We start from the raw sequence: 18,994 nt of genomic DNA on the forward strand, positions 1-18,994 counted from the left end.
TTATATTCATGATGATAATAGCCTTTGTCAACGGACCGAAAATGCTTCAGGCTGAAAATTTATAATAATTATTTTATGTTTTGTATTACTTGTGGCCAGTTTGCGCCTTATGGTTTATGTTCTTTTCCTCATTTTAGGCAGAATTTGCTTTGCCACGTGAGATATAATAATAAGAAAGTAATCGAATGAGACATTATGAAAATGCTCTCAATTCAGTTTGAATAGCTAGTTGAAGTAACGCTGAGGGGAGAAGCAGACGTCATTATACGAAATATCTATTACAGAATCGTGTAAAGGCGTGGTTATTATTAACATAAGTTCCAGTTGAATTAATACGTGCCCTTGGGCTATGATCTACATTCTCAAAGTTACGTGCCTTCGTGTGTGTGTGTGTGTGTGTGTGTGTGTGTGCTTAGTTGAGGTCACATTCTCATTAGGTTAGGGATGTTGTGGAATAGGTGGAGGAGAGAGTATATCACTGGGCCATAAATATGGATGGCGTTATCAACATATATGATGCTTATGTTTTGTGGTATTTTATATGCATTTGATTTCTATGGGTGGTATTTCTTTGGTTTTGTCCCTCTGGGTACGTGTTGTGTTAGTAATGTGGTGTATATAGAACTGAATCTATTTGCATGTATGGTGAGGCGAGTGAGGCCCCCACTTCTCTCTGTCCCTTTCTCTCTCTCTCTCTCTCTCTCTCTTACTTGATTCTATTTTTTCTGAATTGTAGTGTGATCCAGCCAGGATAAAGAGCATTTGACAAAATCTGGAGTCCTTGTCCTCCTTTTTAGTATTAAGAAATAAAGGTTTTTCTTCTCTGTACACTCCCCACCCTCCATGCTAGACATACTAACCCTCCTGTACTTGGGCTGAGTGCTCCTTCAAGTGCACCCACCAGAGAGAGCAGCAAATCAGGGGCTCCAGGGGTTAATTGCTCCAAGTTGGCAGCAGGAGTTAAGTTGAAGGGCGCAGTGCGGTCTTCACGGGCAGGGGGGCTCCTAGAGGTGGCGAAGGACGAACGAGGTCTTTGTCAAGGTAGGATTAGGGTTAGGTTAGGATTTTGTTTGGTTAGGTTAGGTTAGGTTAGGTTAGGTTAGGTTAGGTTGGATTTGGATTTATTTCGTCATGTTGTGTTGTGAAATGAAGGATTGTTTGCATGCCGGAAAGTGACATGCTGGCTATGATCTGTACTGGACCTAAAGGGAAGCGACTGGAGTAAAGCCGTATATAAACAGTGTCTGGTTCTAGATCTCTTGAAAGTGCTGTTGTTTACTAATACACTGGGTGGGGAGAATACAAAAGACATTAGAACATGAAAAAAGACTGACACTACCTTGAATCTCATACTGGGAAATACCGCTGAATTGAAAGTGGAGGAAAAAAATAGTTTAGATCAATGCCTATGAACTACACGAATCATTAAGGCACATAATTAATGTTTACGTAGTCCTAGTCGTCCCTTAGAACTCGATCCGTAAAAGTGGACGGTACATTCATGTCCCTAATTAAGCTGCTAGGTTAATGAAGGTTATGAACGCGCGCGCGCACACACACACACACACACACACACACACACACACACACTCGCAAACAAAGATACCTACAAATAGACAAACACACACACACACACACACACACACACACACACACGCTAACCAGGGCGCTACCGAATCCCCCTGACAGACCTAAGCAAGAGAAGCTAACGATAATATCTGGCCTACCTATATACCTCCGTCCAGGGTGTATGGGGAAGAAGGGGATCTATTGTTGCCTTGTTTTTCTAACCTAGCCAAGATATCTAACTTCTTTCAGCGTAATTCATGGATGTCTGTATATTTTTTTCATTGATGGTTTACGGGGATTCTTTCAGTAGTTAAAAGCAGTGTGTGTGTCTTCGAACGACGGGCTGGGGAGAGGTTTTTGCACTGATGTTATTTGTATTCTGGAGAAAAGTAGTATGTGTGTCCTAAATAATTCCTAGATTTTTTTTTTTTTTTTTTTTTTTTTTTATTTACAGGAGGTGTGGTTGGTTAAAGAGGGAAACTTGAGGGTATGTTTGATACTCAGGTCTGTCTGGATTAAAGAGGGTAATGATTGATCTGGTTTTGGTGAGGAAGTTATTTTCTTTTGTCTACTCTGTTCTTTTTAACCTGGTCAGTAAGTATCAACCCTCCGTCGTGGATGGTGGACTGTAGCAAGAGATAAACACTAGAATATAATGCTAGTCACAAAGAAGTTCCATGGAAAGGATGTGTACTCGTAGCATTGCATTTTGGTGTCGCTGAGAAGCGCGAAATAAGTTGCAAAAGGACTAAAAACTGGGCCATGATAAAATGAATTACCTATAGTAGACATAGGTCCAGTTGGAGCTGGGCTGCTGCTTGTTGGATTTTGAGGTGTTGTGAAGCAACTGGCAAGTCGTCTGCATAAGTAAATACTGTTACTGAATGGAAAGGATCTTGAGGGTCATGGAGGAAAAAGTTAAAATGTGAAGGTGAAAGTTAGACACATTTATAATGAGACTGAGGTTGGCAGTATAATGATGGTGAGAGTGTTTCTTGTAAATTATGTGGTGAATCACGTAAGCATACATTACAACATCATGTATCGGAATGTAATAAGTTAGCAGAATTTCGAAATACCAGTATTGGTAATGTAACACATCAGGTAGGTTATTTCTTGAAAAATGATGTATGTTCTAAAATTGTTAAAAAGTTTCGTAAGTTTTATTGGAATAAGTAATTTGGGCACTGTATCATATGTAAGGTATATTGATTAGATAATTTTTTACTGTGTTGGTGGGTATATTAGCATGCTAATACACCCCATTTGATGTAAACTGTTATGTCAATAAATCTTTTGAATTTGAACTTGAATTTGAAGGTGAAAGTACTGACTGAGCTCTGTGGAACACCATTGGAGAGTAGTCTAAATTTAACATTTTGGTTTTGGTACGGCAAATGAGAGATAGTTTGCCAGGCATTTTTAATCTCGGAGAGGTAGAGATAGGTAGATCAGAATGGTATACCGGTACATAGATATTCGGGAGTTAGTAGTAGAGTGGATACCGCAGTGAACTGAGTCTTAAAAAAATACGAGGTTAATCCCAGGTTACGATAGGGAACACTATGTGGATTTGTATTTCCTTCAGAAAGACCCACTGATATAAGAACACCATCTCTAACACCATAACACGAGCCCTGAGTGAGACAGTCCTAGCATGTATTCAGTATGGAGATTGGATATTAAATCTTCATCGAAATAAAGACACATAATACATAAGAGGGCTAGTAGATCTCGCAAAAATTATTAAGTCTTTGCCCAGAGTCGAAAACAAGTGTTGGAAACAAATGTTGAATGTTGGACGGAACCCTGAGCCTCGATTACTTTTAGTCTATCACGTGTTTAGGGCAAGTGTGGCCTCATCCTAACGTTTTACAAGACACTGAAAATACCGGAACTAATGGATCACTGAGGCTTTGAAGATATTTGTTAAGCCCTGAAAATATCCACGAAGCACTGAAATTTTCATGAAACATTGAAATTTTTCTTCAAACACTGAAATATTTTATGAATCACTTAAAATGTACAAAATTCTTTGAAGTTGTACCTGAAGCATTGAAATCATTAACAAAGTAAGGAAAATATAGAAGCATTAGTAAAACATTGTCACTAGTATACACAAAGCACTGAAATTTACATGAGAAATAATGAAGAAGAAATCACTGCTCTACATGAATCATTAATTTACATAAGAACTAATGAACTGCAAAAGCACTGATAGCATGAAGTATTAAAATTGCATATGGAACCCTGAAATTATAAATAAACACTGAAAATTATACCTGAAACACGGAAAAATCGAATGAAGCACTGAAACACAAGACACAAAAACAAACGGTGGCTCAATCGGTAGAGAGTTGGTCTGCAGTCCTGACGGACCCGGGTTCAAATCCTACTGAGCCAGGGAACAGTTTAAGGATTTGAATTTCATAAAATCAGACTTTACTGATCTACCAGAAGGCCCGCCGACATGTCGTGAAAATACCCCCGCTAATACCAATACACCAGTCCTGTATGAGACAGCCCTAGCATGTATTCAATATGGACGGTGGGTGTTAGCGCCGAAGTGGTGACATGTAGAGGTGTGCGGTACGTAGGAGGACTACCGGGCCTTGAAAGCAGGCTGTGAAGCCTATGCCCAGAGTCGGTCACATAAAAAAAAAAAAAAAAAAAACACACCAGAGAAGCAACCAAACAACGTGGAGACAACAGCATTAAAAACACACGGCAAAGCTAATCATAAAGCCACATATGAAATAATAATATAAATACAGAAACACTAGAAAGCCTTCAAAGAGTGCATACCTCCGCCAATGCCATTGCCATTAAAATGGATTCAGATCCAGATCCATGGAGATATTGTGTGGAATACATAGGATCCAGATCCGCCCTTAAATTTAATCAATTGTTACTTGACCCATGGCCCACTCCTCCACAAAATTTTATTGAAATTCATTAAGAACTTTTGGAAATATTGTGAGGGATACATAAGGTCCGGATCCCACAAATATAATAATTTCTTGCTTGGCCCACGGCCCATCCTTCCACAAAAAATTGAAATTCAATGAGAACTTTTGGAAATATCGTGCGGACAAACAAACAAACATAGGTGAATGCATAACCTCGTCCAACTTCGTTGGCAGAGGTAATAAGTAACAGCGATAGCACAACGCAACACAGCAGAAGCACATCAAGGAAATGGAAACCAATAACGCCACACATGAAATAATAACATAAGTAACAGTGATAGCATAACGCAACACAGCAGACGCACAACAAGTCAGTGGAAACCTTTGATAGCCGCACCCACTCATGTTTTTTTTTTTTTATGCGAGGAAGAAGGAACCAAAGGCCACGAGCCCGCAATAACAGTTCCCTCCAAGAGAAAAACAAAATACAATAGATAGCCAAATTCAAGATCCGATCATTTCGAGATGCCTGGACACACTGCGTTTGAAAGACTGGAGATCATAGGCAGCAGGAAATACAGACAGAGGGAGACAGTTCCAGAGCTGACCTGTTGCATAAATGAAGGACTGGGAGTAACGGTTAACTCTTGCATTACAGAGTTGGACAGAAAAGGGATGAGAGTTTGCTGCTAGACGGGTGCTACGCGCCCGTCGTAGAGGTGGTATTACATAGAGGTAAAGAAATATGTATATAAAGGGAAGGCGACGGCTTTTATCAACAAAAACTATATTGTGTAAAATTACTGACCTCTACCCCGACCAAGGTTTAGGTCCAATGAGACTCCTCCACCCTTACGAGGGGTCCGCTGGGAACAAAGCCATAATTTTTAACCTCTGCACACGAAATTTTGCACGGTTGGAGGGCTACGACTGAGCAAACTGTTGTTGCACTATGTTAACACACACACACACACACACACACACACACACACAAAACATTACAACGGAACAACAAAGTATCACCAAAGTATCACAACACATAATTATGACACACACACACACACACACACACACACACACACACACACACACACACACACACACACACACACACACACACACACACACACACACACACACACACACATTTTCGACAAAAAGCGAATTACAGCTACACATCCAAACAACAATACACGAAATGAGTAGTAACGACACAACAACACAGTATCGCAAATACAGTGCAAGGATAACGCAACAACAATATCAACAACATTGCAGTAATAACACAATAACAGCTATTTAACGTAATACAACTCTATAGCATAATGATATCAACGTATCAGCTCTACAGCACAACTAAAATAACAGAAGAATACAGCACAACATAAGAGGAAAAAAACACAACACAAAAACGCAAGACAGTAAGACCATGACAACACTACAGACTAAGGGACAAAAACACAACCCATCATAAGACAATAACACAGCAAAACCCAACCCAACACAGCACAGTAACAAAAGCAAAATTACGACCTAACGTAGCACATAACACAGTAGAATCCCAACCCAACACAGTATAACAACACAGCAAAACATAACCCAACACAGCAAAATACCACAAAATCAATACAACCCAACGTAGATTAAAACACAGCAAGAACACAACGCAACATAGCACAATAACAGCAAAATACAACCCAACATAGCAGAGCACAACATCCAACATCGCACAACAACATAGCACACCAACAGCAAAACGCAACCCAACATAGCATAATGTCACACCTCAAACACAACCCAACATGGCAAAATAACAGTAGAAACAAACATCATAACACAATACCACAGTAAAAATACAGCCCAATATAGCCCAATAACATCATGCCAACACAACATAGCGACACATACCCAACATAAAAACACAATAACAATACGACCAACAAAGCAGGACAAATTTAGCGAAAGCATATGAATTTAAGAGCAACACAACCTAACATGGCAGAAATAACACAGCAGCGTATCAAACAAAAACAATATTGTACCACCGACACGTCAACAACAACAACTTAGATGGAACAAAAACAAGAGGTGAGGTAGCCAGGCACAGATAGGTAATAGTATCACGATCAACATCAACAACATTAACAGTATTAGCGTCAACAACAAAGCCAGCGAGGAAGCCAGGACTAGACAAGAGCAACGGCAACAACAGCAGCAACAGCAACACCACCACCACCAAGAACAACAACAACACCAGCAACTACAACATCAACAATAACCTGAACAAAATCAATAACCATTGTTTTACAAGGACAGTATCCATCATAACCACAACCATCACAACCACCACTACAGCCCTGTCATAACAAGTCTCCAGCACCAGTATCTCATCACACCCATATAACTACCACTATCATAACTAACAGCATAACACACCGTCACCATCACCAGCACCACCACAGCTACCACCACAATCATCACTTTGCCAAACACACCCACTTTCACAGCCTGGATCACCACTACCACATCAGATCATAACAAAGCAACCATTACTGTCATAGCCAACAACAGCCACTAAAGGAATCCTCATCACCACCACATCACACCGACACATCAGGCATCATCATCATCATCACACCATAACCACTATTACAACTACAATCACCACTACCAGCATCACACCAGAACAAATTACCAGCACAATAATCTACACAATCCTCACAACATAACTAAAGTGACCCCTCCATCACAGCTGCACCCACTGCCACCACCATAATCACCACAACTACCAGTATTACGTTTCAGCCAAAGAACTACAACCACAACAACAACCATTAACACTACAAGCATCACAACCTCTATCGCCACATTAATACAACCTTCACAACTGCTACCACACAACCACCAAAACCATACCACCACCAAAACCATACCACCACCAAAACCATACCACCACCACAAACACACAACCACAACGACCACCACAACCACACCATCACCACTAGCACACCACCATCACAACATCACCACCATTAGCACAACACCACCACAACCACATCACCGCCACTAGCACACCACCGCCACAACCACATCACCACCACAACCACACCACCACCACTACCACATCACCACCACTAGCACACAACCACCACAACCACATCACCACCACAACCACATCACCACCACTGCCACACCACCACCACAACCAAACCACCACCACCACAACCACACCACCACCACAATCGTACCACCAAAATCACACCATCGCCACAACCGCACCGCCAAAATCACACCACCACCATCACAACCACACCACCACAACCACACCATCACAACCACTCCATCACAACCACACCACCACCACAACCACACCACCAAAACCACAACAAGATCTCCACATAATCCGCAAACATATTAGTAGGGCAGCTGGTGAAACCGGGAGAAGAAAAACAGAAAACTTAGATCTGCTTCACCATCATTGCAGTCACAATTGTACCCACATTACCATCGTACCTACACATTCCCTTTACCATTACAGTAACAATAAGAAAGATGTAAAAAAAAATAATCATAGCAGCAACACGTATCACAACCCCATCACACTAATAATTACACCACAGCTGTCATTGTAACCACGTCAATAATCACCATGCCCATCACAATAGTCCTAAATGAAAGCCGCAGCTATGACAACCATCACTATAACAACGTCCACACACACACACACACACACACACACACACACACACACACAAAACACATCACCACCACATCCATAACCACCATCATAACTCTAACCATATTCACAGATAATAATAAGCCACAGTACTACCTGAACCACTTCATCACCACTACCACACTACCACCACAGTCCCACCACAAATACTCCCACAACCACAGTAATCTCCACAACCACACCAGCACCACAACCACACACGACTACCACAACGTCATCACACCCATAACAACCACTACGACCGTACTGCCACTACAACCACACTGTCACCACAAGCATAGACAATCACTACCACACCACCAATGCAACCATAACAACCACTACAATCACACATCCACCCATTCATATCACCTCCAACACCAGACTACAACCACAACCATAGGAGCCCCCACAACCGCAAATATAGCAACTACCACAGCCACAACCAACAGCTCCTTACCACAATTACTAGACATCCGCTTGCACAACATCACTACCATACAGCCACTAACAAACCACCACTAGCACACCACCAACACCACACTACAACCATAACCATAGGAACCTTCACAACCGCAAGTAAAGAACCGACCACAACCACAACCAACAGTTCCTCATTACCCAAAAACAGATCAATGAGACAACTGAGGAAACATGAGAGAAAAAGGATGAAGCACGTTCCTGTCACCATAACAGCAACACGAACAACATTAACAACAATAACTATTACAATTACAGAACAGCCACAACAATAACAGTAATAACAAAGACACATATTACAACAACAACAGCATCAGCAGTAACAACCATTGCAACTATCATAACACCACGAACGACAACAATAACAACCATTACAATTATTACTAACAAAAAACAGCAAAAACACCACCACCAACACCACCATCACCAAGAACAAGTACAACAACAGCAGCAGCAAAACAGCAAACACCAATGGAACCACTTTTTCACCGCAATCATCATCATCATCACCATCACAACAACAGTAACAAGATTATTTACAACAACTATCATCTTAATTACAGTGATCACCTCCTCAGCAACTACCATAATAAGACCCGCCATCATAGTAACAGCACCCAAAATCACCATAACAATCACAGTACCGATATCATTTCAAAAAACAAATACAACAATCTCATTATTACAACAATATCCACGCCAGCATCACAACACAAACAATCTTAACAACTGACAATCTTCCTCAAACAGTGACATTACATCATACGAATACGATACCTCACCCTGCTCTCACTAACACACCTTTCCCAAATACCTCCATCACAAAGATACTCATAACAACCACACCACCACAATCACAACCACCACCACAGCCACGAGCATTTCCACAACACCCGCGGACAGATCGCCGGGACATATGGCAAAAATTGTGAGGAAAGAAAAGAATTAGAGTGGGGCCATTATCACGAACAGAACAGCATAAACATCTATCCCAACAACAACAAGGATAGTAAGAAGTAACAGTCAAAGAGCAACATCCACGCCCACCAACTGGTCTAAAGGCCTAATATTTTGCTTTGCCTTGTGATCTTGACCTTCGACAGAGTATTCTCAAAACGAATAACTTCATGCATGCCTAATTCTGAACCCTTCCACCAATTCTGGCTCAAATAAGGTCAGAACTGCTTGAATTTACCTTGCCAGTAACCTTAACCTCTGACCTTTCCATGTGACCTTGAAATTTGACTGACTGCTCAAAATCGAGTCACTTAATCCATATTTTGACCTGAACACATCCACAGCGTTTAGTCTATATCAGATAAAAACTGTTTAAGTTAACCTCGCCACGTATCATTGACCTTTGAGTTTTTGTTCTGAAAAACAGTAGTCAATCCATTGGGTGATTTTTGACCTATGGACAAAGTTTGATCCGAATCAAACCAAAATTGTTATAGTTATTATTATTATTATTATTATTATTATTATTATTATTATTATTATTTTATTTTTTTACACACAGATACATGGGTTGAATTTTGACTTTACCTTGTGAGCTTGACCTTCGACTGATTGTTCTCACTTCGCGAGCGCTGGTGTAACTATTAGTCATCATCCCAACAACCGATCCGCCACCATCATCGCCGTTACATGTTCATCTCAGTCACCACTTGCCCGGAATCAAGCAGTTCTGGCATGTATTCGGTATAAACGGTGGGATGGTGGGTGTTAGTGCCAACATGGTGACATGTGAAAGTTGTGTGGTGCATAGGAAGACTGTAGGAGCTCAGAGCATATTTGTGGCCTTAGTTTGTGGCCTAAGCTTGTGTCCTTAGTTAGACGCATAAAAAGCAACAGTACAAACATTAATGGCAATAACGATCATAACAACAACAAACGCTAACATCACAACCACGGCCACAACAGTCCACCAATACCATACAACAATAGAACCCTTACCCATCATTACAACCACAGTAGCAGTGTCCACAACAATAACAGCAATACCTACATCACACTTTCACCGCAACCTAATCACCCACAACCCAAATATAACCACACTATCAATACAACCACCCTACCACCACACCTATAAGGCCACAGTCACCATCACAACTGTACACCACAACCACAAAATAGATAACACTGCACTTTATATTGCTATCACTATATTCCGCAAAAAATAACAACCACAACTACAAAACTAAAGTAACCACAACCTCAGTACATCCACCACAGTCGCACTCATAACCACACGAAAACAACCACCACAGCAACATGAACCAACAAAAAACTCACATCAGCAAGCAAAACAATCACACCAGCAAGCAAAACAATCACACCAGCAAACAAAACAATCACACCAGCAAACAAAACAATCACACCAGCAAACAAAACAATCACACCGGCAAACAAAACAATCACACCAGCAAACAAAACAATCACACCAGCAAACAAAACAATCACACCAGCAAACAAAACAATCACACCAGCAAACAAAACAATCACACCAGCAAACAAGACAATCACACCAGCAAACAAGACAATCACACCAGCAAACAAGACAATCACACCAGCAAACAAGACAATCACACCAGCAAATAAAACAATCACACCAGCAAACAAAACAATCACACCAGCAAATAAAACAATCACACCAGCAAACAAGACAATCACACCAGCAAACAAGACAATCACACCAGCAAACAAGACAATCACACCAGCAAACAAAACAATCACACCAGCAAACAAAACAATCACACCAGCAAACAAGACAATCACACCAGCAAACAAGACAATTACACCAGCAAACAAAACGGGGCAAACAGAAAGCAAGAAATCTGACAACCAAGCATCCTTTAGCCTGCAAAATCTATCTCTTTACACCCCCTGGCCAGAGATATTAGTAGGGGGGGAGGGTTCCAGTAGTAACAGGGGGGTTCCAGGGGCTTCCAGGGGGTTTCCAGGGGGGTTTGAGTGGAGCCAGACGAAGACAAAGTGCCAGAATTATCGCTGTGATAAAAGGTGCCTCCCCTGTTCCTGCCAAGCCTTCGTCAGGTTTGATAATTGAAGGAAAAAGGTTGAGTGAAGTCTTGATGGGTCAGTAGTGATGAAGATGACGATGATAATAATAATAATAATAATAATAATAATAATAATAATAATAATAATAATAATTAGAAGGCTGTAACTGTCAGAGAGAGGTACTAATCTTCACCTTTTTGAATATTGGTGAACTTATATTTTTTATCACTCAAAAACCGTTAGTCAAACTGCCACAAAAAAGTACACAGACCTGGTCTAGGACCAGACCAAAATTCTAGGCCTAAGAAGTGCCTATCTTATGTTTTGATTTTTCCTGTATGGAGGAGCACTTGAAAAATGTTAAAAATTGGGGTGTTCCAAGTATCGTGGTGTGACGCATGAATGAAGCTGATATTTTTCTAGACAAATATTTGGAAAGTAATTTTCTCTTTGGATTTCTGTCCATGTTCATGTATATATAAATTATAGGTTTTGCGGTAAACTGAGGCTGAAAAATCATGATTTTTGGACATTATTAGACTTGTGACCTTGAAAAGTAGGTCAAGGTCACTGAAACTGGGTCAGTGTAATGGGTCATGGTGCTGTACATCCTCAATAAGTATGATGAAAATAAGAGACAAAAAGTGACGGAATACTAATAACTAGTTACCTATTTACTTATTGTGTAGCCACAATATGGAAGCTTCGCCAAGGCTATTTATGGTATATAAGGTATGGAATTTTGACATCATAAACAAGTCTGTGACCTTCAAAAGTACTTCAAGGTCATCCATATTTTAAACATACACTTAGATTAACCTAAGGTAGCTTTTTGTGTAATATGAACAAGATCTGAAGACAAAGGTGTGGAAGAAATAAATGAAGCATGGGTGGTTGAATCGGTAGAGAGTCCTAATGGACCCAGGATCAAATCCCAGATGGGGCAGGGAACAGTTTAAGGATTTGAAAATCGTTAAAGCAAACTTTTCTCATCTACCAGAAGACTCGCCGATATGTAAAAATACCCCCGCTAATACCAAAACACCAGTCCTGTATGAGACAGCCCTAATATGTATTCAACATGGACGGTGGGTGTTAGCACCGAAGTGGTGACACGTGGAGGTGTATGGTACGTAGGAGGACTGCTGAGTCTTGGGAGCAGGCTGTGAAGCCTATGCATTAAAACAAAAACAAAAAAAGCTAACTCTATGCTTAACTGTAACCACATTCCTTTCAGATAAAAAGAGGGGCAACAATAAGGAAGCCTCGCTATACAGCTTTTGTGGTTTAATCTAAAACGAGTTACAAAGAAAACACTAAGCAGATTTGAATTCGGTATTTTCCACTAGGCTAAATGACGAAATTTTCAGCCAAAATCCTCAGCAAGCTTTATTATAATACAATTTTCAACAAAATAGCTGTATCTCAATTAGCTTTTGAGATATTGTAATTTCAGATATGTAATTTTTGCACCATAAATGAGTATAATTATGGTCCTCAAAAATAGGTAAAAGTAATTTATATTTGGCAATCATGTCTCCATGGTTGTTCAGTCTGTACATGGATGGGGTTGTAAAAGAGATGCAAGGTAGGGCAGTGGATGTTGGAGCGGCCCTACTGAGAGAGGGCAGTGTTTGGAAACTTCCTGTGCTGTTGTTTGCAGATGACACTGTGTTGTTAAGTGAAGACTCAGGGGAGCTGCAAGGCTTGGTGGATGAGTGTGGGAGAGTGTGTAAGAAACGGAATCTAAAGATGAATGTAAAGAAGAGTAAAGTTATGGTCTTCGAGAGAAGTGACGTCAGTGAATGTAAAGTGAGGTTGGATAAGGAGGCAATGGAAAATGTGCGTTAAAGTACTTGGGTAGTGTGATGAGAAAGGATGAAAGTTTAGAGGGTGAAGTGCTTGAAAGGGTACAACAAGGAAGAAAAGTTGCTGGTTCCTTGAAAGCAGTGATAAGAAACAGGGAAGTGAGCATGGAAGTGAAAATGTTACTACATGACAGTATTGTGATACCAACTCTGACGTATGAAAGTGAAGCTTGGACGTTGATGGAAGGACACAAGTCAAAAGTGAGAGCAGTGGAAATGAGTTATTGGAGAGGAGCATGTGGAGTTACGTGGTGAGACAGAGTGACGAATGAGGAAGTGAAGGAACGTCGTATTGTGGATGTGGATGTGGTAGAAAGCGTTAGGAGAAACACACTGAGGTGGTTTGGCCATGTGGAGAGGATGGAGGGTGAGAGACTGACGAGAGTGTATGTAAGTGAGATGGAGGGGGGAAAGGGAGGGGGAGGCCAAGGATGAGATGGGGGGATGGAGTGGAGAGGTATATGAGAGAGGGAGGTGAGTAGGGAACAGGGCAGTGAAATGGCGGGGGACGGGGCGACATGTTGGCGATTTATTTGTGGCCACCTCTTATGGGATTAAGGCGCCTGGCAACAGATAGATAGACTTGGGTTACCCTAGGGTACCTTCCTGTATAATATCATCAAGATCTAAGAAAGTGCAAAAGAAAAATAATGATAATAATAATACTTACCAAAACAATACGCTTCGCCACATATAGGCTACGACGAAGCTTAATAACTAGAAGACTGTCAGAGACAGTTACTGATGTTCATCTATGAGAATATTGTTTTATGTGACTTATAAACCGTTTGTCAGACTGCCACCAAAAGGTATACAGACCTGGTCGAGGACCAGACAAAACTTTTGGGGCCAAAAAATTGTTTTTTGTATGTATTGGTTTTCCCTGCGCGGAAGAGTAATCGAAAATTCTTGGAAAGTGGGGTGTCCTAATATCATACGTCATGCATGAATGACCTCCAAAATAATATCTTCCATAAAAATGTTAGGAAAGTAATCTAATCACGGAATTTTCTTCTTTGTTCATGTAGTTATAACAGTTTGGGCGTAACATAAGGTTGAAAATTCTTGTTTTTTTTTTGTTTTTTTTGTACATTTTTGGATCTGTGACCTTGAAAATTAGGCCAAGGCCACCGAAACTGGGTCAGTGCAATAGGGTCATCGTGCTGTACATCCCCAGTAAATATGATGATTGGAGGCAAAAAATTATTGGGTAGTCTATCTATCTATTGCCAGTCGCCTTAATCCCGTAAGGAGTGGCCACAAGTAAATCGCCTCCACGTCTCCCTGTCCCCCGCCATTTCACTGCCCTATCCCCAGCTCACCCCCCCCCTTCTCATATACCTTCCAGCTCACATTCCCCCCTCTCATATACCTCTCTATTCCATCCCTCCATCTCATCCTCGGCCTCCCTCTCCCTCTTCCCTCTCCACCTCACTCACATACACTCTCTTCGTTAGTCTCTCGCTCTCTATCCTTTCACATAGCCAAACCACCTTAGTATATTTCTCCTAACGCATTCTACCACATCCACATCCACACTACAACGCTCCTTCACTTCCTAATTTGTCAGTCTGTGTCTCCATGTAACTCCACATGCTGCTCTCACATAACTCATTTCCACTGCACTCACTCTTGTGTCCTTCCAACAAGGTCCAAGTCTCATTTCTATACGTTAGAGTTGGTATCGCAATACTGTCATGCAGCGACTATATTATTTCAATGCTCACTTCCCTGTTCCTTATCAGTGCTTTCAGTTAACCAGGAACCTTTCTTCCTTGTTGCACCCTTTTTAGCACTTCATCCTCCAAACTTCCATCCGTACTAATTACACTACCCAAGTACTTAAATGCGCTCAAATGCTCCATTTCCTCATCATCCAACCTCACTGTACATTCAGCGACTTTATTTCTCTCGAAGACCATAACTTTACTTTTCCCTACATTCACCTTTAGATCCCGTTTCTTACACACTATCCCAGGCTCAGTCACCAAGCCTTGCAGTTCCTCTTCGTCTTCACTTAACAATACAGTATCATCTGCAAACAACAATACAGGAAGTTTCCCGACCCTTGCCCTCTTTCATTAGGGCCGCTGCAACATCCACTGCTCCACCTTATGCATGTCGGCCATGTTAGAAGGATTTATACCAGCCATGTTAGAATGGGTTTATATCAGCCATATTAGAAGGATTTATGTATCATAGAACAGGACAGAAAGGTCCAATAAGCAAAATAAGTCGCCTGGGAAAAGGTGTTTGAGAGCTTCCTTAACCCACGAGAATAAATAAAATAAAATACCCTTGGGGAATAACCTATCATGCAGTTAAAAAAAAAAAAAAAAGTTTTGTCTAGTTTTGTAATGACCCTTGCGAGACGCGGGCACCCAAAGCGAGGGTAGAGTCAAGTGCTGTACCCTAGTAATTTTCAGAACAAGGACAACAGGACCCTTTCTGGCAAGGAGGGGAGACACGAGGCTAAGGTATATAATAATAATAATAATAATAATAATAATAATAATAATAATAATGATAATAACAATGGTAATAATAATAATAATAATAATAATAATAATCCATCCATCCATCCATCATCCAATCCTACATTGCCCCATGAGGAGCGTAGGAGCCCGGGGCTAAGCAGTTGGTCCCGACATTTAAGATGAGAGTGACCAGCCTCACTCATCCCTGAGTGGCATTACGTGAGCAATCAACCCCAACCACTCCTTGGATATAAACCTTCACCGGCTCAATCCGATTGGAGCGCAATAATTACTCACTAAACCACCAAGCGCCATAATTTGGTTTTATGGTTACCACCCAGCGTAGTAAATGGTTCCTGGTGTACAGGGAACCATTTGGCTTGTCACTCAGTATCGAGTCACCCACAGGCAGAAGGAGGAGGAAAGAATGAAGGAAAGAAAGACAGACTAGGAAGTGTAAAGTTACCCATAAGCAGAAGGACAAGGAAAGAATGAAGTAAAGGAAGACAGAAGAGGATGGAAGGAAAGAAGGATGGAGGAGAGGAAAGGGCAGACACCGGACAGCATATAATAATAATAATAATATAATAATAATAATAATAATAAGAAGAAGAAGAAGAAGAAGAAGAAGACTAAGAATAACAATGGAAGTAGTAGTTGTAGTAGTACTAATAGTAGTAGTAGTAGAAGTAGTAGTAGTAGTAGTAGTAGTAGTAGTAATAATAGTAGCAGTTCCGGAACTATTAGTGGTAGAAGTAGCAGAAGTAGCAGTAGCAGTAACAGTAGTAGAAATAATAATAAAAATAATAATAATAATACTCATTACTACCACTAGTAAATTTCCCATCTCAAAAACCATAACAACCTGAGGCTAGGCAAAAAAAAAAAAAAAAAAAAGTAAACTTTAGAACTATAGTAGAAATGTGGTTAGAGGTCAAAGGCTATAATCTATCTATCTATCTATATACCTAGGCTGCTTCCCCCACAGAAAGGGAGGTAGCCGAGACAGGACGACACACTTCCCATTTACTCATCCATTCAAACACATTCGTTCGCATCTTAGTCCCAAAGGGAAGAAGGGACAGATCCTCACCACACCACACCGCACGAGGGTCAACTGCATAGAGCAATCAGTGACATCCGCAGCAGGGCCTGACAGCAGAGCTGGTTTACCCCTGCCACATCATAATAGACCCATCCCCTTGCCCGTACCTGACCTGATTAGCCGATCAGACCAAATGTGGGAGAATATCCCCTCAAGGCTGCCTCATCATTTATTCATTCACAGCTGCTCTCTATTTATTTCTGTCATGCACAGCCACTCTTCCTTGCTCAACAGACATCCCTCTCACATCCAACGCTCTCTTCACACTGTCCATCCATCATGTTCGTGGTCTCTCTTTCAGCCTTACACCTCTCACATCAGATCTAGTTATCTTTTTCACCAATCACTCATTATCCATCTCTCCATATGCCCAAACCACCGCAACACCCTCTGCTCAACTCGATCAGCCATCTCCCGAACAACTCCAGTTCTCCTTCGCACTTCATCATTCCACACTCGATCCATACGCGTCACTCCACACATACTCCTCAGACACCTCATCTCCATTACATTCAAACTTTTCCTCTCTACTACAATCATACTCCATGTTTCAGCCCCATATAATGCAGTCAGTACCACAACACCCTCATACAGCCTTCTCTTTACATCCATTATAAGCGAACGACATCTAAACACTTTTTTCATTCCTTGCAGCACCTTTCCTGCTTCATTCATTCTAAACTTCACTTCTACATCTATTCTTCCATCCACAGCAACATGTGACCCTAAATACTTTAAACACTCTACCTCCTCAAGCAACTCACCATTCAAAACTATATTCATCCCCCTACCATCAACCGACTTCGTATACTTCATCACTTTACTCTTATTCTCATTTACTTTCAATTTCCTCCTTTCACACACCCTTCCAAACTCCTCTACCAACTGTCTCAATCTCTCCTCTGAATCAACCACCAGTGTAGCATCATCTGCAACAGCAGCTGCTTCAGATTCCACTCTCTACCATCAACATTCACCAGACTCAGACCTCCACCTAAAACTCTTGCATTCACCTCCCTTACAACACCATCCATATAAATATTAAACAACCAAGGCGACATCACACATCCCTGCCGCAGCCCCACTCTCACGGGAAACCAATCACTCACAGTATTTCCAACTCTTACAGACGATCTACTATTTACATAAAAACTTTTCACCCTTTTTGGTAACCTACCATCAAGTCCATATAATCTTAAAACAGTCCACAAAGCTTACCTATCAATTCTATCATACACTTTCTCTAAATCCATGAATGCCCAAAACACATCCTTGCCTTTCGCTAAATACTTTTCACACACTTGTCTCACAGCAAACACCTGATCCAGGCATCCCCTCCCTCTCCTAAAGCCACACTGCTCATCACCAATCACTCCCTGTGTACCCTCTCTGACTCTCTTAATTAACACTACCATACACCTTACCTACAACACTCAACAGACTTATACCCCTAAAGCTAATACATTCATACTTATCACCCTTGCCTTTATACAACGGGACCACACAAGCACTTGCCCAGTCAATTGGCACCGTACCTTTCACAAAGCACACATTCAACAATCTTACGAACCAGTCAACAATAGTTACTCCACCACCCTTCAGGCATTCCACAGCACACCCATCCATACCTGCAGCTTTCCCTTTTCTCATCTCCTCCTTCGTGATCAAAGAATAATTCAACTCTCCCAACACATTTATTCTTTGCACCCTTCCATCCTCCACAGTCTCAGCCACCCTTTCCTCCTCTACATTTAACAGTCTTTCAAAATACTCTGCCCATCACTTCCTTACTGCATCCATCTCAGTTAACATCCTTCCATCCTCTGCTTTTACTCGCTCTTCCTTCCCAG

This window comes from Coenobita brevimanus, chromosome 2 (assembly GCF_032717465.1).
Source record: "Coenobita brevimanus isolate Jiangsu-jjx chromosome 2, ASM3271746v2, whole genome shotgun sequence".
NCBI lineage: Eukaryota > Metazoa > Arthropoda > Malacostraca > Decapoda > Coenobitidae > Coenobita > Coenobita brevimanus.